Here is a 22,477-nt window from a genome sequence, read left to right on the forward strand (position 1 = left end):
TCACATTCAGGCAGGAGCCGCTGATCCTAGTGCTTACCTTGGAGCTGGTATCCAGTAACGTGGCAAGATGTTTATTGCTTTCTCATCAGATGATGGATGTGGAAGAGAATGTTTTTGCCCTGGAACCAGGTAGGCCTTGGGCTACTTAATTTGCTCTTTAATAGACATAGGTGTTCTTAAAGCACATCTGTCATTCCCTTAACAGAGCACCTATGAGGTGCCAGGTGCTGGGGGTTCGTTGGTGAATAAAGTACATTTTCTGGCTTCTAATCCAGTGGCTTTGGACATGTCCTGGTGAGAGGGGTGGAAATATTGTATGCGAATGTGTGTCAAATGCCTCAGAAGTGGGAAATGGAGGGAGAGTTTGAAGGCCTGAAGGCGTTCCATCAAAGCTTCCTTCCTTGCGGTCTCTACCCTTCCCTCAACTCTGGCTCAGGCAAATGCTCAAAGTGACTCACCCTGGTAGGCACAGAAAGACAAGAGAGACTTGGATGTAGAAAGACACATTTGCAGTTTGTGGAGGGCCGTCCCTTCGGACACATTTCATCAGTGGGTGTGATGCTGCCTGTGGTATCACATGTGCAGCAGCAAGGTGTTCGGTTTTGTTTTTTGAGACTGGGTCTTGCTCTGTCACCCAGGCTGAAGTGCAGTGGCACCATCTTGGCTCACTGCAGCCTCCATCTCTTGGGCTCAAGTGATCTTCCCACCCCAGCCTCCCAAGTAGCTGGGACTAAACACACACACCACCATGCCTGGGTAATCTTTTAAGATCTCACTGTATTGTCCAGGCTGGTCTTGAATTTCCGGGCTCAAGCAAGCCTTCTGCCTTGGCCTCCCAAAGTGTTGGGATTACAGTGTGAGCCACCGTGCCTGGCCTAACAAGATGTCTGTATGTGAAGCCACATTCCTGGCCCATCCACAGTCACGAGGACTTGGGACTACAGGCTGGGTGACAAAATTGAGCTGATTTCCCCAAATCTCCAAGGAGATCCCCTCTGAAGAGACACCGTGCGGATGAGAGACAGAGCCTGCACCACGAAGCAAAGGCAGGAGCTTGTGAGCTTGTGAGCTGAGCCTTCTGGCCTTGGCCTCTTAGCGTCTATAGCCCGTCACTGCCTTAAAGCCACCACATCACATGTCACTGTTCTTCAACACTGCTCTTATTTGAATGTCTCAGTGATAACATCTCAGAAATGAAAAACAGGGTCTCCACTTCTGAGGATGTGACAAGTGAGTTGGAGGCAGTTTCCCAGGGGAAGGATTTTTGTCTCAAAGCATTAAAATAGAATCCGTTCTAAGTCAGAATATTCCTTTTAAAGTTAACTTCACAAAACTTCTCTGATCTTGATCCTCTTGCTAGCAGCTGACTGCCGAGGATGGGTTCCAGCGCTTCTCAGAACAATGTCGTAGGCGTATTAGCTCTGTAAGTCACCACGAATTCAGAATAATAACTGTGGGGTGGGGTGCGGGCTCACTGATTGACTCGGAGGCATCTAGAGTTCATTTTGTAAAACACTTAAACAATTCAGGGTGTTTTGTTTTGTGGGTAGATTTTTAAAAATAATTTTAAAAATGTGAAATTGTGGTTAAAAAAGCACAATGTAAACTTTACCATTTTAATCCTTTTTAAGAGTACAAGTCAGCAGTGGTAAGTATATTCATACTGTTGTGCAACAGATCTCCAGAACTTTTTTGTTTTGCAAAACTAAAATGCTGTACCCACTAAGCAAACAACAATTCCCCATTTTCCCAGACCCCCTGAGCTTCCAGTAACCACTGTTCTACTTTCTGTTTCTATGAGTTTGATAACTTGAGACACTTCAGATGCGTGGAGTCATACAGTATTTCTGTTTTTGGGACTGGCTTATTTTGCTTAGCTTAATGTCCTCAGAGTTCATCCATGTTGTAGCATGTGACAGGATTCCTTCCTTTTTAAGGCTGAATAATTCATTGTATGTGTACACCACATTTTGTTTATCTGTTCGTCAGTTGATGGGCATCTGGGTTGTTCCTGTGTCTTGGCTGTTGTGGATACTGCTGCTGTGAACATAGGTGTGTAAATATCTCTTCGGAATCCTGCTTTCAATTCTTTTGAAAGAATTGAAAGAAGTGGGATTGCCAGGTTTTGTGGTAATTCTATTTTAAATTTTTTGAGGGCCCACCACACTCTTTTCCGTAGTGGTCGTGCCATTTTATATTCCTACCAACAGTACACAAGGGTTCCAGTCTCCCCACATCCTTGCCAACACTTGTTACTTTCTAATTTTATTTTTTTTTTTGATAGTCACAGTCCCAGTAGGTGTAAAGGAATATCTTATTATGGTTAAACAGTGTAGTTTTATTATTTATACTTCAGGTAACCAATACATAAATTAGTACTAATAAAAATCGATAACTACTATTTATTGAGTGCTTATTAAGTGTTCTAAGCATCTTGCATGACTTAATTCTCATTACATCTCTGTGAGGAAGAGGTTCCATTGTTACCCATTTTATAGATGAGGAAATTGAGGCTTGGAGAATGTAAGGAACTCATACAAGGTCACACAACGAACTGAAGCCTGTGCCTGGATTTGAACCCAACCGTCTGGCTACTAGGGTGTTCTCTGGCTCTCTTTTCCTAATTGACTATGCTCTTTAAAATTCACATCTTCAGCTGACCCATATCAAGAAAGTTATAGAAGATAATGACATCCTGACTCCTGAATGGAGTTCCTTGAAGTGCCCAGGAATGAAAACTTGGAATAAGGCCCATGCCTCAGTCATCACTGATGCCTCGGATAGCAGACTTAAGCGAGGGCTTTAGAAATAGTGGCCTAGTCTCCTAAGCCCTGGGCTTGTAAAATACTCTGTACTTTTTTGGTTTGAATTCCCTTGTTAAATGAATAATAGAAAATGTGAGGAGAGAGGCACAACATTTTTTTCTTGACACTATTCCACTTTGAGTTTGGTTTCTATTCCAAATCTGTGTGTGTGTGTGGGGCAGGGGGAAGGGAGGTGTGTTGATGAGTTATTGTTGCATTAGAAGGTTCACTCTTAGAGCCACCAGATTTTCTGGAAAGCCATACATGTGCTATAATGCCTGTCAAATAAAAAATCAATGTGACACAGTTGGTTTAATTTTTGTTAATCTTTATCATATTTAATTTTGTTTTTTGACTAGACCTAATAATGGGCTAGAGGCCTTTAGGCACTGTTGAAGTGACTGCTGGCCACAATTCCCCAAATCAGCTGTAATGTTTGTGTTGGATTATTGTATTAACAAATGCTTCAAATTACATTAGAAAAAAATCCGTTATGTTATTTTAAGTTGGGGGACCAATTCCACACTCACATCTGGTAATCCTATCAGTAAATAATGGCACAGGGCCATTCTAACAGGGCCAATTAAGTCTGCAGGGCCTCTCTTCACTCTTTGATATGTTTTGTGAACATTTTTCTTATTTTGGTGCTATGAAATGAAGTCTCTGTCAAGAGCTCAAGTCATAGACTAATCCTCAAACCTTTTTTTTTTTTAAACAAGACAAAGAAAATATGAGATGTTGTTTCCTGCAACAAAATCCTAGAGAGTTTGTAGGATGTTTTATGTATGGTGTGTTTTGAGGATCGTGGAACTGAGAAATCCACAAGAATTTGCCATCCAGAAAAACTTTCCACTGGAGGTGGGGAAGAGGAGCCTGCTTGACTCCCTCATGGGCTCAGGCCTACCTCTGCAGTTATGATTGTGGATAATTTAGCCCCTCTTGCAACAGTGTGGTACTTGCTACTCTCACCTCTGACTTGTGGATGAGAATACCTGCCTCCTGGGACCTCTCCTGGATATCAAGCCCCTGGTTTCTGTCATAAGACGTTCACTTAACAGGTGCTATACCTCAAAGGACAGATATTGTCATTTTTGTTTGCTGCAGGCTTAATTTTGTTCCCCTAAAGTTCATATGTTGAAGACCTAACCCCCAGTACCTCAAAATGTCACTACATGTGGATATGGGGTCTTAAGAGAGACAAATAAATGATTATGAGGTCATTAGGATGGGCCCTAATCCAATCTGCCTGGTATTCTTGTAAGAAGAGAAAATTTGGATGCACGGAGGCACCACGGTTGTGCACGCACAGAGGAAAGGCCTCATGGGAGGACACGGCAAGAAGGTGGCCATCTGCAGGCCGAAGAGAAAGGCCCCAGGAGAAACCAACCCTGCTGACACCTTGATCCTAGACTTCCAGCCTCCAGAACTCTGAGAACGTAAAATTCTGTTGTGAAAGCCACCTACTCTGTGGTATTTTGTTATGGCAGCCCAGGCAAATCCATACATGGTTAAACTCCTCTGATGCTTAAGTACCTCACGTATTAAAAAAAAATGTTTACATCCTGTTTTCTCTACACTGTTTCCTTGGTGGTTTCTTCTTAAGTTGTTTTCTGGGGTTTTCCACGAGGAACCAAAGTCTCTTGGTCTCTGCTAACCTTCTTACCGTATGTCTACATCTGTCTTCTTTCTCCCCGCCTTGCTGAGAACCTGGGTCTGTGATAGTGGGTGACATGGACTGGAGAGAGGGGACCAGATGGTAACAGTGTGATCAGCCTGCTGTTTCTTCACAAGCTGATTACATGCAGACAGGTGCATATGGGGCAAGTGCTCAGGGTCCCGCTCCACCCTGCATGTGCTGAGTATCTTCCTGCCCCCTCTTTTTTTTTTTTTTTTTTTTTTTTTGAGACAGAGTCTCACTCTGTTGTCACCCAGGCTGGAGTGCAATGGTGAGATCTTGGCTCACTGCAACCTCTGCCTCCCGGTTCAAGCAATTCTCGTGCCTCAGCCTCCCGAGTAGCTGGGATTGTAGGCATGTACCACCACGCTTGGCTAATTTTTTGTATTTTTAGTAGAGATGGAGTTTTGCCGTGTTGGCCAGGCTGGTTTTGAACTCCTGACCTCAAGTGATCCACCCACCTCAGCCTCCCAAAGTGCTGTGAGCTGGGATTGCAGGCATGAGCCACTGCACCAGACCCTGTCCCCTCTCTTGTTCTGTCCTACAGCTCCAGGGCTGTTAGGCTCCACCTGTCATCTTAACAACAATTGCCATCTCTGGCACTCTTCTCCCTCCTGGGCTGGGGGTGGGGCAAATGTAAGCTTCTCCACTTCCCCAAGCATATGGGTCCATTTTATTTTAAAGGCTTTATTGCCAATCATGACTGGGGAATAGTCAGATAGGATCGGAAGTGACTAGATTTTAGGGGAATTTTAAACTGTCAGTGGGGCTTAACCTCAAACCAGTAAAAAGCCAGAAGAACAAAGGGATGTGTACAGGAAGGCTGGGGATGGTGTTAGCGCCTCATGACTGGGATAATCTACTGTGGAGTTCACGGGAGGGCCAGGCCTTCAAAGATGCTTTTATTGAAAACGTCCCTATAGGACCTTTTTCACTGAGAGTTTCACATCTGGGTTATCCAACTTGTTGGGAAAGGGTCTTGGTTATTTGTGCAACTCTTAATGATTTCCGAGAGAGCCTGCTCAAGCGGATGTGGGGTGGATTCAGTTCAAAGACTTGGAACACTTGAATTAGCCGTTGATTTTAATCGTCTTTTGCAGCCGATAGCATTAAGGGTTTCTTTTATGAACCTTTAATACGATAGTTTTTAGGTAGTGGGAGAGAGGAGTTGTTTTTGTTTTATATGCTTTTCCAGAAGAAGAAGAAAGGTGATTCAACTTTGAATTTCCTTTGATCTTTTCTTGATCTTCTTAACCTGTTTTCAGAATGGCTACCACTCTCCCTCTCCAGAACTTTCAGTGGCTCACTATTGCCAGTCCTCATTCTTTTTTCCTCCCATGGCTGGTTTAATTTAGATCTCCCTATCTGGAATTTGTTTTCTTTGCAGCAGGGACCATGATTCTTATTTTTCAGTTCACATGGATCCCAGAGAGTAGAGTAACACTCAGCAAATACTTCTTTTTATGGGAGAGGGTGTTAGGTTTTTAAAATCCTTTTCTCATAGGCTGTTAGATTTGATTTACTGATTCGTACCTGGGCTTTCTGTTGAGGCCAAGGGGTAGGAGTGTCTTTGGGAGTGCATCAGAGTCCGGGTGAGGCCTGTGACCAGCCAGTGGGGCCCCAGAAGCTCAGTTAGAACTGCTTGTACCTCCTGGTCCCCTGCCTTCATGGAGTGGAAAGGGATGAATTAGGGACTCCAAGTCCAGGTACTTGGGCTGTTCTCCAGCCCACCCTAAGCCTGGAGCAGCAATTGGTGATTGGGCCATTAACTTTATGTAGTTCTGGGGCCAGACTGTGTATCCTATAACCTTGGCCTCAGCAAGAAAACATTAAAGGGGAGACCTGGAGAAAATGTGCTTTGATAAATAGATACAAATTCATCCTGGTGGGTCATGAGTGGAAAGAAGTCATTATTATGTAATCATTAAGTCTGGACAGCAGGTAGCTCAACGCTGGAAGAGTTCCCCCCACAAAAAGAAGGAAAACAGGCAGGAAGGGAAATGATCAAAAATAGGGGTGGGTTTTCTGGGCCTGGGGCTGCCTCCGGTCCTCAGTGCCACCTTCCCTCATTCTGCCCCTCTGTTCTCTCGCTGTCCTCCTTCTGCCCCCTGTGGCCATGGGACTGCCCCCACAGGTTCTGGGGACATTTTCTGGCCCCCTGCACCTGGTACAGCCAGCCCAGGGCTCAGTGGGGGAAGTGCTCCATCAGTATTTTTTTGATGGTGGTAAATAAGACTCATACAGCTTTGCAGTGTTTGATTGTGGACTTTTAATCTGGCACCCCAGGTGACCCTTAAGCTCCTTCTATTTTTCCCTGTAGCTGTCTTTTGAGATGCATTTGCTGGGCCTTGTTAATGGTTTGTTTTTTCCCTTTTGATTTATTAGATTAGAAGCTCAGTTCTTGGCCTCCCCCTTCCTGGGAGAAGTTCTTGCTTCATCTCCATAAAACGTTGCTCTTGGGCTTTTTCCTGTTTTATTACTTAGCATTAATACCTGGCAGCTTATATCTGAGCTCTCATTTTATTTTCGTAACATATAATATTGCCTCTCCTCTGGCAGCCTTGGTGCTTGCGAAGGGTTTAGTGGCCTCTTGTTTTTTACATTGGGAGGTAAGAATTTAGATTTATTAGTCCCAGCTTAGCGATGAGTGGCACAGAGAATTTTAAATGATTTGTTTTAAGCCACGTAGCTAATCAGGGGACAAAATGAACCAAGGATACTAGAAATGAACGAGCAAGGAAGAAGGCAAATGAACTTCTGACTTCTGCCCTTTGATGTTTTACCAACACGAGACTTATTTGTTTTTTAGTTTGGTATTTCTCTGTGAAATGAGCAGAAAGAATGACATGAGCTAAGAGAGGAACAAATAGGCAAGGGATTTGTGAACACAGTGCTCTGATGATGATGACATTGGCTCTCTTGAAGCTACATATATGTTTTTCCCCACAAAATCTATCTTAGAAGAGGAGTTGCAAATCCCTTGCAAGGGAGGGTTATAGTTGGATGCCAAAGTGGTCAGTTTTTGACCTGGGTTTCATGTGGGGTGTGTCCACAGAGCTTTAGCTTTCAGTGCATCTGATTCTGTGAAAGAAATAAGAACGGAGTAGTGGAAATGAACTATTGCGGTAGGTTGGCAAGTAAGTCTGGTGACGTTAGGGAATAAACTGGGAGGAAGTTGCCTAGGCTCTGATCTCTGTAGGGTCATGGGTGGGAGGGCAGGTTTGATCTCTGCCCTTGTGAGGAGGTTGGATGGAGCCCTTTGATTCCATCCCTACCTCAGCTAGCTCAGCATTTACAGCAAACAGCACCTGCTGTTCAGGACACTTCATTATGCCTTCGGAGTCCTTCAGGATCTTGAGGATCAGAGGGTCTCTAAGTTTTTCTGCCTTATAAAAAAGTGGAGGAGCTTTTCAGAGCATTCTAGAATAAGAGATAAGACTGGAGTCTGGGAACGGAGTAGAAAGATGCTCAAGGAAGGACTCCTCTTCCTTGTTTCCACAGCTGGGCCACAAGCCCAGGTCTCTTTTGCCTTTGACTGTACAACCTGCTGCCTGGAAGTTCCTGGGAGGGACAGGTTTTAGAGTGTGTCCTTGATGGACACATAGTAGAGCCCTGGGATCCAGGAAGTAACAAGAGGGCACTTTCCAGTCCCTGAAAGCAAACACCTTAATTTTGCTAGGTAATTTTGGGGAGGCACCAAACCTGAAGGTTCAGGATCTGAAGTACTTTTTCTCCCTCTTAGGAAATGTGGCCTAGCATTTGGTGGTCATGTTCAAATCCTGGTCCAGTCACTTACTAGATTTCTAATCTTGGGCAAATCGCTTAGCTCACAGATGCTCATTTGACCTGCAAAATGGGCCCAAGCCGACATTCTGAGCACCCTCCTTGGCATTTGTGATTATTAAATTCCATAATGCAGGTAAAGTGCTCAGCCGAGAGCCTGGTCTGGTATTTATAGTCATCCTGGAGAAAATGAACTCATGAGTTATGGTCTGCAAATGGTGAGCTCCTTCAGGTCCACCCACCAGATGCTGGGTGAAGGAGTCAGCCTCTCTCTAGCCAGGCAGGGAGGCTGAGAGCCTTTGCAGAAAGAAAGTCATTGGCAAATCAGAAGTGCCATCCAGTAAACCCTGGCTTCAGTCACTGTGGAAATTGTTAATCAGACACGTGGCCCTTGCTGATTTTAGGGTAAGGCACAGCTGTGAGCAAACAGCTCACCTCTTTCTCTTTCCCTAGCAGCACATGAGTGGACTCCTAGGTCACCACACGTGTGACCTCAACTGTTCTTTCCTTATTTCTTCTTTTTTACTTTTTTTTTTTTTTTTCTAGGACAGTGTCTCACTTTGTCACCCAGGCTGGAGTGCAGTGGCATGATCATAGCTCACTGCAGCTTGAACTGCTGGGCTCAAGGGATCTTCCTGTCTCAACCTCCTGAGTAGCTGGGGCTACAGGCCTGCACCACCATGCCTGGCTAATTTTAAAATTTTTTTGTAAAGACCTGGGGTGTGGCGGGGCAGTGGTCTTGCTGTGTTGCCAAGGCTGGTCTTGAACTCCTGGCTTTAAGCGATGCTCCTGCCTCGGCCACCCAAAGTGCTGGGATTATAGATGTGAGCTATTGTGCCCAGATTCTTCTCTTATTTCTTCTAAATGCTTGGCTTTTAGAACAGTCTAGGAAAATAATAATTGGCCAGATGACTCAGTTAATAAAGATGTACATTTTTCGAGTACCCATTGGTTGCTGTGGGGAAAAAAAGTCATCTCCTCAGATTGCTAGTAATTTAATTGGAAGGAAATCAGTTGATTTGTGAGTGATGATTTATCTCCACTCCCTCTGAAATTAGTCTCTTAACTTTTAGCCCTACTCCCCGCATCTGAGAAACAAGGTGATCCAGATGGAGAGAGCACCAGGTGTTAAACTGGGTAGCTGATCTACGTTCCAAGGAGCTCATGGTGCAATTCAGACTGTCAAGTGCAAACTGAGTTAAGAGAGACACCAGCGTGGGGCATCATCAGGAAAGAGTTCATGAAAGAATTTTAACAATGGAAAGTTATAAATCTTCAGTTAGAATCCAAACACTACCGCGGCCCAGAACCCAGGAGAGGAGAATTCAGAGGCAGTCCCTTCTACTGAGTCAGCAAGAAAAGTGCCATATCAGCGCCCCTCAAATCTGCACATGCATAGGAATCGCCTGGAGTTCTGGTTAAAGTGCAGATCTGGATTCAGTAGATGTGGGGCAGAGCTGGGATTCGGCCTTGCTAACAAGCTCCCAGGTGATGCTGATGCTGCTGGCCTGAGGCCACACTTTGTGTAGCAAAGTCTTACATAATATTTAGGTTAGAGAGTAATGTATAGATGCAGGTAATATGATTAAAGGTGCTCATTACAAGAGAGAAGGAACTGTTGGTAGATGGGAGGAATATGCCCATCCAGATATCGTGAGGGTGGTGCGCGACATTGCCTGTCTCTATCCTAACCCCAGATCTGCTGCTGCCTGGTTGTATGACCTCAGACAAGTCATTAACAGGTAATGTGATTAAAGGTGTTAGTTACAAGAGAGAAGGAACTGTTGTTAGATAGGAGGAATATGTCCATTCAGACATTGCCAGGGTGGTGTGTGGCATTGCATGTCTGCATTCTAACTCCAAATCTGCATTCTAACCCCACACTGCCTGGCTATGTGGCCTCGGACAAATCGTTAACACTCTCAGAGCCTCAGTGCACACCTGCACGTTGGGGCTGGCATTTAATACCCACCTTCTAAAGTGTGTGCGTGTTTAGGAATAAAAGAGCAAATCCATGTAAATGCTTAGAACAGCTCCTGACACACCTCAAGTAGCCAACAATAAGAGTCTTTCCATTCTCTCACTTGGGAGCTCCTCTTCTTACTGGGACTTGACCAGGGAGACCTTCCGTGCCTGGGCCCTGTATCTTGTGTCCCCTAGAGGCCCTGCAGGACTGGGAAGCTGGCCTCCGCTCTCCTGATTATGACGGTGCTTCCTGATCTTCCTGGGAGTTCTGGCCACCACCAGTGGGACATCAGCACGGGACACAGTTAGTACCCGTTCGCTTTCTCTGTGGCCAGGGATTGCTTCAGGAACTGACCAGCGGAAGCCAAGGAAGGGCTGTGAATGAATGCATGAGGACTTATGGGGAGAAAAAGAAAATTTTGTGTGGAGGGGAAAAAAAAGTCATCAGGCAGATTCCTGATTAAAAATGGTAAAATGCTTTTGGACTCAACCTTGTATTTTTGGGCTCAGAAAGCTGGGGAAATGAGATGTAAAATGCCTCAAAAGTTGGACGCACCCAGTCAATGTTAGCTTTTCTTTCTGGCTCTGCAGAGAACATTCCACTGAGTTTTCTCCGTCAAGATAATCATTCTCACTCTCTAGGTCTTACCTGGGTGTACCCCACACCCCCAGGGCAGTCATCAGCGCCTTGCTGTGGGGACAGTTGGTGGCTGGGAGGAAGGGCTCCTCTGGACCCACTTCAGTGCCTCCCATAGTTTTGCAGCTGCAGAAAAGTCCCATTTCTCCCCGGCTGCTCACGGCTGAAGCAGCCCTGCCTTGCCCAGCTTGGTCGAGCTGTGTTAATGTAATTAGCTCACTGGCTTCTCGCCGGGGTGGACTCAGGCGCAGTGGCATGTGTGTTAAGAAAACCAGATGCCAGACTCCTGACTCTGGCACTGCTGAGTCCTGTTTCTTCGATGTCACCTCAGTGGCAGCAGGTGGGCAGCCCGTGCTGGGCTAGATGGCTGCCCTGGGAGTCTGAGGACTCTCTCGGGTCTGGTGACTTCAAAGTCAGCTGTAAGTGACACATCTGGGTAGGGAGGAGGCCTGGGGCACAAGAGGTCAAATCCTACAATTTAGGGTCCCTGGGAGTGTTCTCGTCTAGTGATTCCTAAAAGCCTGTTCGTGGCCTAGGTACATTCGGATCTTTTGAGGATCTTGTTTAAAAAGCGGGGGCTGAGTGTGGTGGGTGGTGTGCTCCTGTAGTCCCATCTACTAGGGAGGCTGGGGTGGGGTGATCCCTTGAGCCCAGGAGTTGGAGACCAGCCTGAGCAACATAGTGAGACACCCATCCCCCTGTCTTGAAAAATAAGCAACATCTGGGGCCCCACTTGGAGGTTCTGATTTAGTTTGGGTGGTTGGAGTGGGGGAGGGGGAGCCTTAATCAATATTTTAAAAATGACTCCCAGGTGATCCTCATAGGCAGCAAGGTTTGGGGAAGCCATGCCAGAGTCCAGCCTTGCACTGGTGCTGAATGCAGAGGTGCAAGTCTGTGATTCTGTCACCAGAGCATGTCAGTGACAGACCTGTAGCCAAACCCAGACCTTGGAACTCAGAGGCTCTTGTTTTGGCTTACAGACACCTATTAGACTGGCTTCTGTAATTTTTGCCCACAAACCCCAGATTTATGCCAGAAATTCAGCCTGGCAGAACAGCGCTGTTATAGACACCAGCAGTTCTATTCTACCTGGGGGCTATTTCACTTTCCCAGGGGATGTTTAGCAATGCTGGAGACATTTTTGGTCATTATGACTTGTAAAGGGGTGAGAGTTGCTACTGGCATCTGGTGGGTAGAAGCCAGGGATACTGCATGGAACAGCACCCCCCACACCCCCCCCAGCAGAGAGCTACCCTGCACATGATGTCAGTAGTTCAGAGGCTAAGCAACCCTGTTCTAGACGAACGTTTCTCAGACTTAACTGCACTCACTGGGTCCTGATTTAATAGGTCTGGGGTGTGGCCTGAGAGTCTGTATTTCTGAAAAGCTCCTGGGTGATGTTGACGCTGCCTGTCTGGGGACCACACTTTGCATAGCAAGTATTTTCAGAGCAATTGATTTCAGAGTGACTCAGGAGTGGGTTGGAGTCACAGCTGTACCATCAACTAGCTGCTTGATCTTGGACAAGTTACTTTAACCTCTGTCACCTTAAGTTTATTCATCTGCAAAATGGAGATCATATCACTTAGGGCCAAATTAGATAATATGTGTAAAGAGCTTAACACAGGTTATTGGCCTTGGCAAGCATTCAGCAAATGTAGCTGTTCCTTTCACTCCGTTATTATTTGCTTAGCAGTTCAGCTTTAATTGTCCATTGTTTCATTATTTACCTATTTTGTGTCTCATGCTTTGCTATAAAAAAATAAGATGAGGTGGGAGGTGATTGAAAGCATTATCTCTGTGATGGTGAGTTATAAAGATTACTAGCATTGTTTTTACTCCTAAGTCACCACACCTTCTGTCATGGGGTGGGAAGTGAGGCTGGAATAGGACTTAAAATCAACTCCAAGAGAAACATTTTGAGAACTGGAGGCATCACCAAGTCATTCTTCAAATTCTGGAAACATGGTAGTTATTCTCCACTCACTCAACAAAAGTGACTGTGGAAGGAATGTCCCAAAAATCAGGTGTCTGATCTGTGCGTTTCCATTCACCATGGTTTTAGGGATCATGGAGAAGGATGACAAGCGAACGCAGATATCCAGTTTCATCAGTGTCCTGAAATACTCAAGTCACCTATTGCAGGAGTATTTCAGAGTGAGTTTTGAGTATGGGATTGAGCTTTGTTCAAAGTCCAACATTGCCACGTATTAGCCGTGTGACCTAGGGGTTATATAACATCACAAAGCCTCAGTTTCCTCATATCTAAAATGGGAACAAAATAGTATCTGCTTCTAGAGTTGAAGTGAGGCGGAGGTGAGATGATGCATGTAAATTACTTGATGACTTGACCAGGATGGACGGTCCTGCACATTAGAAAGGCTGTTTTCAAATGTTGGAGTGGGACAATCACCTGGAAACTTATTCAGAGGTCCCCCTCAGATAGTCGATTCATTAGGGCCAGGATGAGGCTTGGAATCAAACAGGCACCCTCAGGGATTCTAGCTGTGCTGTGCCACTTTGAGAAACCTAGTCCAGGTGCTAAATTTACAGTGATCACCTTGGGATTCTGGTGTCCGACAAAGATGGAAACTTCGCAGGAAATGTTCCTCAGGCGGGAGGGCTAAGAGGACACAGTAACTCTTGAGAGTTGCTCCGACAGACCTTTTATTTTGGCAAGGGCTTGTGCTTTCTTTGCCAAGCCGTCATTCGTTACTTGGCTAGAGGAGGGACCACAGGGAGGGGAGAGGGGACATATACAGCTGGCTGTCAGAACAGTCGACCTCTAAATGGGATAACCTCAGAGCCAGGCATAAGCAATCTGGAAACAAGGAGGGGAGGTGATGGAAGGTGGGAGCAGAGGCAGGTGCTGGAGACATTGCTGCAGACTTCCTGGAAGGGGTTGCCAAGCCGGGAAGATTCAGAGGGGAAGAGCGCAGCTTGGGAGAGAGCCCCTGCTGGCTCCAGGTGCTGGCCCCAGAAGGCATCTTTGGAGGGAAGGGTCTGAGCTGTGACGGTTCAGTGCAGGGACAGGTGGGGTAAGCTCAGGTGTGCCGGGCTCCCTCTGCGTGTTGCAGAGCTCCCGGGGAGGGCAAGGATGTGAAGTGCGAGCAGATGGTCTCCGTCACTGCCAACCTAAATCAATGACTGGAGAGGGCGAATGCTGCCAATTAGCAGGATATCCAGAGCTCTTTCTCCCAGCCCAGTGGCCCCACCTGGGAGCCAGGCAGCATGCTTTGCCTCCTGCTGAGACAGATCCTGCTTTTGCTGCTTCCTTGAGAGAAGTTTTAACACATGAAAATGGCTAAGGGCAAAGGCTTTGGCACCGCTGCCTGCTTTCAGATTGCTGCTTTTGCTAACCGTGTCATCTTGATCCTGTTTCTTCCGTTCTCTGGGCCTTGGTTTCCCCATTTGTAAAATGGTAATGGTGGCAATAGTACTCATCAGTTATTGCCACCACAATGCTGCCCAGCAAACTACCTCAGTAGCACACAGTAGTAAGTGTTTGTTGTTCACACATCTGGGCTGGCCAGAGGGCTTTGCTGGTCTTGGCTGGCCTTGCTCATGTCTGGATGGCTTTGGCTGAGGGGAATGACTGAGATGATTTGTCTCAGCTTCCTGTATCTCTCTCATCCTCCTCTAGTGGTGTAGCCCAGGCAAATTCTCATGGATCTGGCAAAGGTACAAGAGCCAGTGAGCCACTCATGTAACTGCTTTTAAGTTCTTTTCTCACCCGCGCCCCACCATGTTTGCTGCCATCCCATTGGCCACAGCAAGTCACATGGCCGAGCCCAGCATCAAGGCTCCTGGCAGACTGCACTTCCCAGGATGGCACTGCAGAGTCACAGTGCCAAGGTGTATGGAATTGGGGTGTTTTTTGCAATCTACCATGAGTACTAACCTCACAGTTTCGTATGCAAGCAAATCCTCATCCACTTACCAGTCTTAGGACAGAGGATCCTCACTGGTCTCCTCGACCTTGAGACACCCAGATTAGGAATTCTTTTCTCCTCTGACTTCTTGTAGTTCCCTCCATATACTGTTCTATTACCCCCGTCCATGACACCTTTCTACTGCTGTTCCTTCTGCCTGTAATGCCTACCCCTTGGCTTACCCATCTGATCAACTCAGCTCTGGGGTCAGACTGTTTGGGTTTAAAGCTGGTTCATGTCATTTATTTAAAGCTTCATGACCCTGGCAAGTTTCTCACCCTCTCTGGGCTTCAGGTGCTTCCTCTGTAAAGTAAGTATCGTAACCTTCTTCCTTCTCTGCCATGGTTGTCGTGTGGATTAAATAAGAATTGTAAAGCACATATCAGTGACTGCAAAAAACAAAAAGGAAATGCTCAATAGATGTTTGCTTTTGTAAAGCAGAGTTTACATTTTCCCTGTTGCTGTTGAAGCAAGGGTGTGCATCATATCCAATAACTGGGAAAAACAAAGCAAAATAAACCTTTTTAACCTTGAGATGTGTCAGAAATAACAGGGTCACTCTGTCTCATTCTGGTCCCCTGAATAAAGGAAATCTTGACCATTTTCCATAAGCCTGGATTATCCAACCATCAGCTTTATCCTTAACTTGGCAATGATGATATGATTGCTTCTTGTGGTTATGATCATATATGAGAAATGTGGCAGCAGCAGAGGTAATTATCTCTTGTGATTATTTATGTGGTGTGACAGTCTTTCTTATAGGTTGTCCCCCTGAACCTCTTTGCAAGTAAGATTTTTTCTTTCTTAAATGCTTTTCTCTTCCTTCTATGTGTTGCTGCTACTGTTACTCCTGCTGTTTCTACCACTACCACAACAACCACCACTGCCGCACCACCACCACCATCACTACCACCACTACCACCATCATCACCACCATCACCCCAGCTCAACCGGAATGACTATAATCCTTCACACCCCTGCCAGGTCATCTTCCCTATGATGACTTTCTTAACCAGCTTCCCCCAAACAAGTAGTAACATTTTCCCCACCCAAATCCATCTTGAATTGTGGGAGGGATCCCGTGGGAGGTAATTGAACCATGGGGGCAGGTCTTTCCTGTGCTGTTCTTGTGATAGTGAGTAAGTCTCATGAGATCTGATGGTTCTATAAGGGGGAGTTTCCCTGCCCAATCTCTCTCTTTGCCTGCTGCCATCCATGTAAGATGTGACTTGCTCCTCTTTGCCTTCCACCATGATTGTGAGGTTTCCCCAGCCATGTGGAACTATAAGCTCATGAAATCTCTTTCTTTTGTAAATTGCCTAGTCTTGGGTATGTCTTTATCAGCAGTGTGAAAAGGGACTAAGATAGCATTCTCTTATTTTGTATCTTGTACCTGCTTCTGTTTTAACACAGTGTATTTGAAGTACAGTTTTTGAGTCTCCTGCTTTCCCCTATATAAGGGGGCAGAAAACATGTCTCTGTACCTTAACATCTAAGAGAAGGATTTGGCATATAATAGATGCTCAATTTATACCTGTTGAACATTGATAGAGGAATTTCATCTTACTCTCGTGATATTCTTGTTCTAAAACCAAAAATTGCAGTAAAAGGCCCCCGCCCCCACAACCATGGTTGCAGAGGTGTAGAATAGAGTAGAACTCATGAATGACATGAGACATTGGAATTCATGGATAGGCATATGCTAGCAAGCCTGAGATCCAGTGGGGCCTCTAATTTTGATATTTATAAATGGACTTTCCATATTGCCTGTGTTATTTAAGGTAACATGAACTTCTGTAACGTAAGCCCCAAAATCTTGGTGAATGAACACAAGAAAAACTTAATTTCCCACTGATGTGAATAGCCTAGAGTAGGTGTTCTTGGTTGGGGAACTCTCCTCCATTTGGTGTTTCAGGGACCTAGGCTCCTTTCATGTTGAGAATCTTCCATCTTTAACACAGGCTTTCAAGGCCACGGTGAAGGTCATCTACTTTTTTGGCATCTAGCTGGAGGGGATAAGGACATTGAGCTTACTGAATCAGGCCCAGAAGAGGTCCCCATCACTTCTTCTCCCATTCCACTGGCCAGAACTTGGTCTTGGGGAGGCTGACAAATCTAGTCAGCCATGTGTTCATTTTCTGTTTAGTAAGACCTCATACATCAGTGTTTATGCAGGAGATAGGCCAAAACATTTTTTTTTACACCTCTATCTGTTTTTCTACTGCTAAACCAATCTTAACCAAACCCTGCTTCCATTTCATGCAATATTGGCTCTAGACTGCAGCCATGTGACTAAAAGGGGGCCCTTGAACCACAAATGGGGGAAGGGTTGGAGACTGTGAGCTGCTGTTTGCAATTTATGCATGATGAAGATAAGAATGTTACTTCGTGCTGTTCTTAGAACCCAGTTCATTTTTAGACTGAATGTTTATATGGCTGAGAGCTGCAGGAAACACCGTGCCCACCTTGCTTGGTTTAAAGCCTTTGAGATCTATGGTGGCTGAATGTGCTTCCAGGAGCAGAATTTAATGTGCAGGGAGTGGGTGACTATTAAATTCAGTGACTGCAGCAAAATTTGCTCCTTGCTCCTCTTTGTGGAAACACTGTTTGTACAGCATGTCTTCCATAATCAATACAAGGGAGACATTAATGAAGAGAATGTCTTGTTTGGCAGACAAAGCCTTCCCTTTGTTCGGATTGAGGTGCTCAGTTAATTTCCTGGGAGTGTATTTATGAGAAGTTGGTTAGTGATTCTTGTAAGTGTATGTGAGTTTCTTGATTTTTTTTTTTTTAAGAGAGGAGTCAACAACCCATTGTATTACTGTAAAATATTTGATAGCTTGTACTTTGAGGAATGTACTCATGAGAGCCTAGTCTTATAGATTTGGGATATTTATACATACTTTAAAATGAGTAGGTTGGAGGGGGAACTTTAAATATGTATATTTTACTTAAAAAAAAAAAGCCCAAAACCTTTTGTTTGAAATGACCATAAATCAAAGCATTATGGGAGATAAATTTTCTAGACTTTGTGTGTGGAAGTTCATTGAGAAAGATAAGGTGGACAAAATGCTGGAGAAGTTTGGGACAACCCCTGGGTTGAGTCAGTCTCCACTTTCAGGGAGTTTATAGCCTAAGTTCCCTTCCCTTTTTCAAAAGGAATTTTCATCTGTCTTGTTTAATAATAGAATCTCTTCTTCCTCCTCCCAGCCTTCTCCTCACCTCCCTTCAGGCAAGCAGGGACTTCCTTCTTTGCATTGCTCAGGAAATTATGTTTCCCACTTGCGAGGCTGGCCAGCAAAACTTCTTTGGAAGTTGGAGAAGAGGATGCCAGTTTCTGCCTTTCTGCTTTCTGCTTTCTGCTCATAGAAGGCTCGTGTGATATGTTATCATCCAGTCTTGCTGGCTTTCTTCTGGGTCTTCTGGCTTGCCTGAGTTTGAATCTGCATTATGTTACAGCAAATGCAGTTGACAGTCAGTGGTATAGTTGGGGCATGCATGGCCCATTTCATGGCTTTTTTAGTATGCTGAATGTTATGCCACCTCGGCTAGGTCATGAAATCGTTTAAACAAAATAATGCTTTGGAACTGAAATGTTCTGGTTGGTGAGTTTTCTGGTCAATGGAAGGGAATGACCTTGGGCAGAGTCTGTGACCACAAGTGAATTATCTATCCTTGCAGAGCCTCAGTTTCTTCACTTGGAGACTAGGCACACTATCACTTTCCTTATTAGGGCTGCTGAGAGAATGTAGCTGAGGTTCCTTGGCTACTTAGCAAATGCAGGACTCAGTAATGGTAACCACAGTCATCTCTGGGTATCCATGGGGGATTGGTTCCAGGACCCCTCTCAAATACCAAAATCCAAGGAAGCTCAAGTCAATGCTATGAAATGGTATAGTATTTGCATATAGCCTACACACATCCTCCCATATACTTTGAGTCATCTCCAGATCACTTATAATATTAATAACTAATATAATGTAAATGCTATGTGAGTAGTTGTTCCACTGTATTGTTTTTTTATTTGTACTTTTAAAATTGTTATATTTTTCCCCCTACATATTTTCAATCTGTGGTTGATTTAATCTGTAGATGCAGAACCTGAAGTTATAGAGGACTGAATGTACTATTAATAATTATTAAGATATACAAAATCACTGTTAGTGAGAGATTTAAAAACGTCCAGGGTAGAAAGAAAATGAAATAGACTATCAAAAGCAGTGATTTTCTGGTATGATTTTAATTAGTAGCGCTCTACAGGATCCTTTGTGGAGGCAAATGCATTCTAGTTAGTAGTATCTGTGATATCATTTAGGGCTCCTGTTTTATAGATTCAGTTCCACAAATATTTATTATCGAGTGCCTGTGTTATGTCAGGTGCTGTGCTAGGAACTGTTCAGTTAAATAGATAGTACAGTTAAGAAAATAAGTCAAGGTGTTCTCCCTCCCAGGCCTTAGAGTTGGGGTGATTGTGTGTCCCAGTTTTCCCTGGACAATCCTGTTTACTGCTCTTGTCCTAGCATAATTATTCACAGTGCCCCCTTTTATTTTAAGTGTCCTGGTTTGGGAAACTAATTATAGGGTCATCAATATAGGCTATTATTGAGGCAGAGGGAGTTTCTCCAGAAAAGGACTATGGAAGTTCTCTAAACAAGAAGGAGCGTGATGAAAAGTATTTTTTAGGGAGTTGAATTCAGGCTAGATGGTAGGACCAGTGAAGAGGTGGGAGAGGGGAAAGCATTTTGGAGATAGAGTAAGCCAAATACTACCAATGTGATGGACAGAACCCAACTGGAGGTGCCATCTGGAATTCCAGAGTGTGAAGAGCAGCCTCAGGTGCGCAGCCTTTTTAGGTTTCACCAATCAGCATGTCTCAGATGTTTTCTTGGAGACTCCATTAGGCTTTAACAATTGCCTTAAAAATTCCCCAACAAAAGCATTTTGGGACTAGGGAACCACTCCAGGTTGCACATGAGATGCTTAGCTAGGTCATTGGTTTGTATGGCCATTTCCCTCCTGAGTCTAGGTATGCAGGTCTTGAGGGGTGGAGCTCAAGGCTACTTTTGCATTTCTGCCAGTGCTTCCAAATGTCATGACTAGGGGTGGGGGGGGGGGGGTTGGGGGTGGGGAGGGAGGGAGAGGTGGGCCAGGGTAGTACCCTTCCTTGACTTAGTGTTTGAAACTTGAAACACAGAAACTTAGTGTTTCTGTGCCATGTCTCACATACACAGAGAGAATACTGGTTGCAATAACTTCAGAGACAGTTAAAAGGTGATATTTTCTATGTTCAGAGATTATTAAATTCGTTAGCAAGAGGAATACAGTTCAGACTTCTCAGATTTGGGAGGTAAATCTCCCCCACCCCCAGTGTTTGCATTTGGTTTGAGTGTCTTAATTACCATTCCAGAACGTTTGTGAAATTAAGGTGGAAAAAAGAATTCTGGCTTAGGTACTAACATATAACCCTTGTGTGTTTATTATGAAGCCTTCATCTTTAGGATTCTCGTTTGCAATCCTGGGCAACACAACCAATTATCTGTGTCATTAACTTTTTCCTGTAACACCAAAGGGCAGGAGGATGCTGGTCTTCACCTTTTCTTTCTCCAAGGCAAGTTGAACGACCATCTGTGCCATAAGATGGATGAGGCCCAGTGATCCTCTTGTTGATTTGGTATTTGTGTCTTCCCACAAGAATCTTTGCTGATTCCAATGCTCGATTCACTGGAATACTCCCTGCTGTTCTCTGAATTGATGATGGATTAGTTGAGGTCTTTGTATTCATTATTGGCAAGGTTTCGAGACAGTCCCTTAAGTGCAGGAAGAATTCTGGCAGTGGCGTCAGAAGGCCAAGGCTCAGCAACCTTGGATAAGTCACTGTCTGAGTCTGTTTGTGTTGCTATAAAGGAATACCTGAGGCTGAGTCATTTTTAAAGAAGAGAGGGTTAGAGCTGGGCGAGTGCTGTGGGCTTAGCAGGGGCTGCAGGGCAGTGGGAGTGCAGACTTAAAAAATGCAGACCCCCGGGGCACTACTCATTTCTCTAGCTCCGGTTTACTGTGGTACCAGGGGTCTAATCAGGCCTGTGTCTGCCTCCTTCTTGAATAGCCCAGAGAATTCGTCTAAACAGCCTTCCTACAGCAGCTCCCTACTCCAGGTGGCCACATAGGAGTTCCAGACCAGTGTTGTCTCCGGGGACACTGACACAGCAGCCAAGTTTATTGGTGTTGGGGCAGCCACAGTTGGTGTGGGTGGTTCAGGGGCTGGCATTGGAGCGGTGTTTGGCAGCCTGATCGTTGGCTGTGCCAGAAACCTGTCTCTCAAGCAGCAGCTCTTCTTCTATGCCATTCTGGGCTTTGCCCTGTCTGAGGTCATGGGGCTCTTCTGTTTGATGGTTGCCTTCCTCATCCTCTTCACCATGTGAGACTCTGTGGGGGTCACCTGCCTGTCCCTGCTGCTACGACTCCATACCATTACTGGTGCTGGGATGTGCTAAGCTTTACAACATTTCTCTAAAAAAAAGAAAAAAGAAATAGAGGTTTACTTGGCTCACGGTTCTGCAGGCTGTACACGAAGTATGACGTCAGTGTCTGCTCTTGGTGAGGGCTTCAGGAAGCTTCCACTCAGGATTGAAGGCAAAGAAAAACTGGCTTATCACATGGTGAGGGAGGGAGCAAGAGAGAGAGGGGAGGAAGGTACCAGGCTCTTCTTAACGAACAGCTCTTGTGGGAACTAACAGAGCGACAAGTCACTCGTTACCCCAGGATGGCAAGGCCTGCCCCCATGACACACTAGGCCCCATGTCCAACATTGGTGATCACATTTTAACATGAGATTTGGAGGGGACAAATATCTGAACTATATCAGTTAGTCACTTTGTGCCTCAGTTTCCTTAGTGGTAAACTGGGGTAAAGAAGGATATGAAGAACCAATCTGTTAGGGTCGTTCTGAGGATGAATGAGATGGCCATTGTGAAAGGACTCTGGGTCGTTTTAATGTGGTGTCGTATTATTGGATGAAGCATCTAAGTTCATGACTGAATCTAGCCCGTCTCCCACTTTTGTATAGCCTGTGAGCTAAGAATTGTTTTTACATCTTAAAATGGTTGGGAAAAAAAATCAAAAGAAGAACAATATTTCTTGACACATGAAAAGTCTATGAAATTCAGATTTCAATGTCCTTAAATAAAGTTTCGCTGGAACTCAGCCATGCTCCCTCGTTGGCGTACTTTCTGTGCCACTTTTGTGCGATAATGGCAGAGTTGAATAGTTGCTCCAGAGACTGAATAGGCCTGTGAAGCTGAAGGCACTTATCTGGCCCTTTACAGGAAAAAATGTGCCAGCCCCTGATGTAGAACAGTGGTTATTGTAGTGGTTATTGTTCATCTTGTAGCAAGATGAACCGCGTTCTACACAGAGATCTTTCCCTCCGATGGTGTTAAAGCTTGGGCAAAGCTAAGGCTCTCAAATTTCTGAGGAAGAAATCAAAGCTAGTTTGTTTTTTCATTCATTCATTCATTCTTCATTCATCGTTTCACCAAATATTCTTTGAGTTCCTGCTGTGTGCCAGACACTGTTAGGGGTGGTAAGGAAAACGCAGTGACACAGGAGAAAATGCCTGCCCTCCTGGAGCTTACAGTCTAGGGGGAGGAGTAAGATAATACACAGATAAAAACTCCTGACCCGC

The 22,477-nt window shown here is 45.0% G+C and overlaps 1 protein-coding gene and 1 pseudogene across 2 annotated transcripts in view; both read left to right on the plus strand.

Annotated features, from left to right (window-relative positions):
- The window catches only part of CHST11 (carbohydrate sulfotransferase 11), a 305,162-nt gene that overhangs the window by 36,318 nt on the left and 246,367 nt on the right, over positions 1 to 22,477 (plus strand). The window lies entirely within an intron of this gene.
- LOC100976336 (ATP synthase F(0) complex subunit C1, mitochondrial-like) lies at positions 20,722 to 21,351 on the plus strand (annotated as a pseudogene).

The sequence above is a fragment of the Pan paniscus genome, chromosome 10 (assembly GCF_029289425.2).
Source record: "Pan paniscus chromosome 10, NHGRI_mPanPan1-v2.0_pri, whole genome shotgun sequence".
In the NCBI taxonomy this organism is placed as follows: domain Eukaryota; kingdom Metazoa; phylum Chordata; class Mammalia; order Primates; family Hominidae; genus Pan; species Pan paniscus.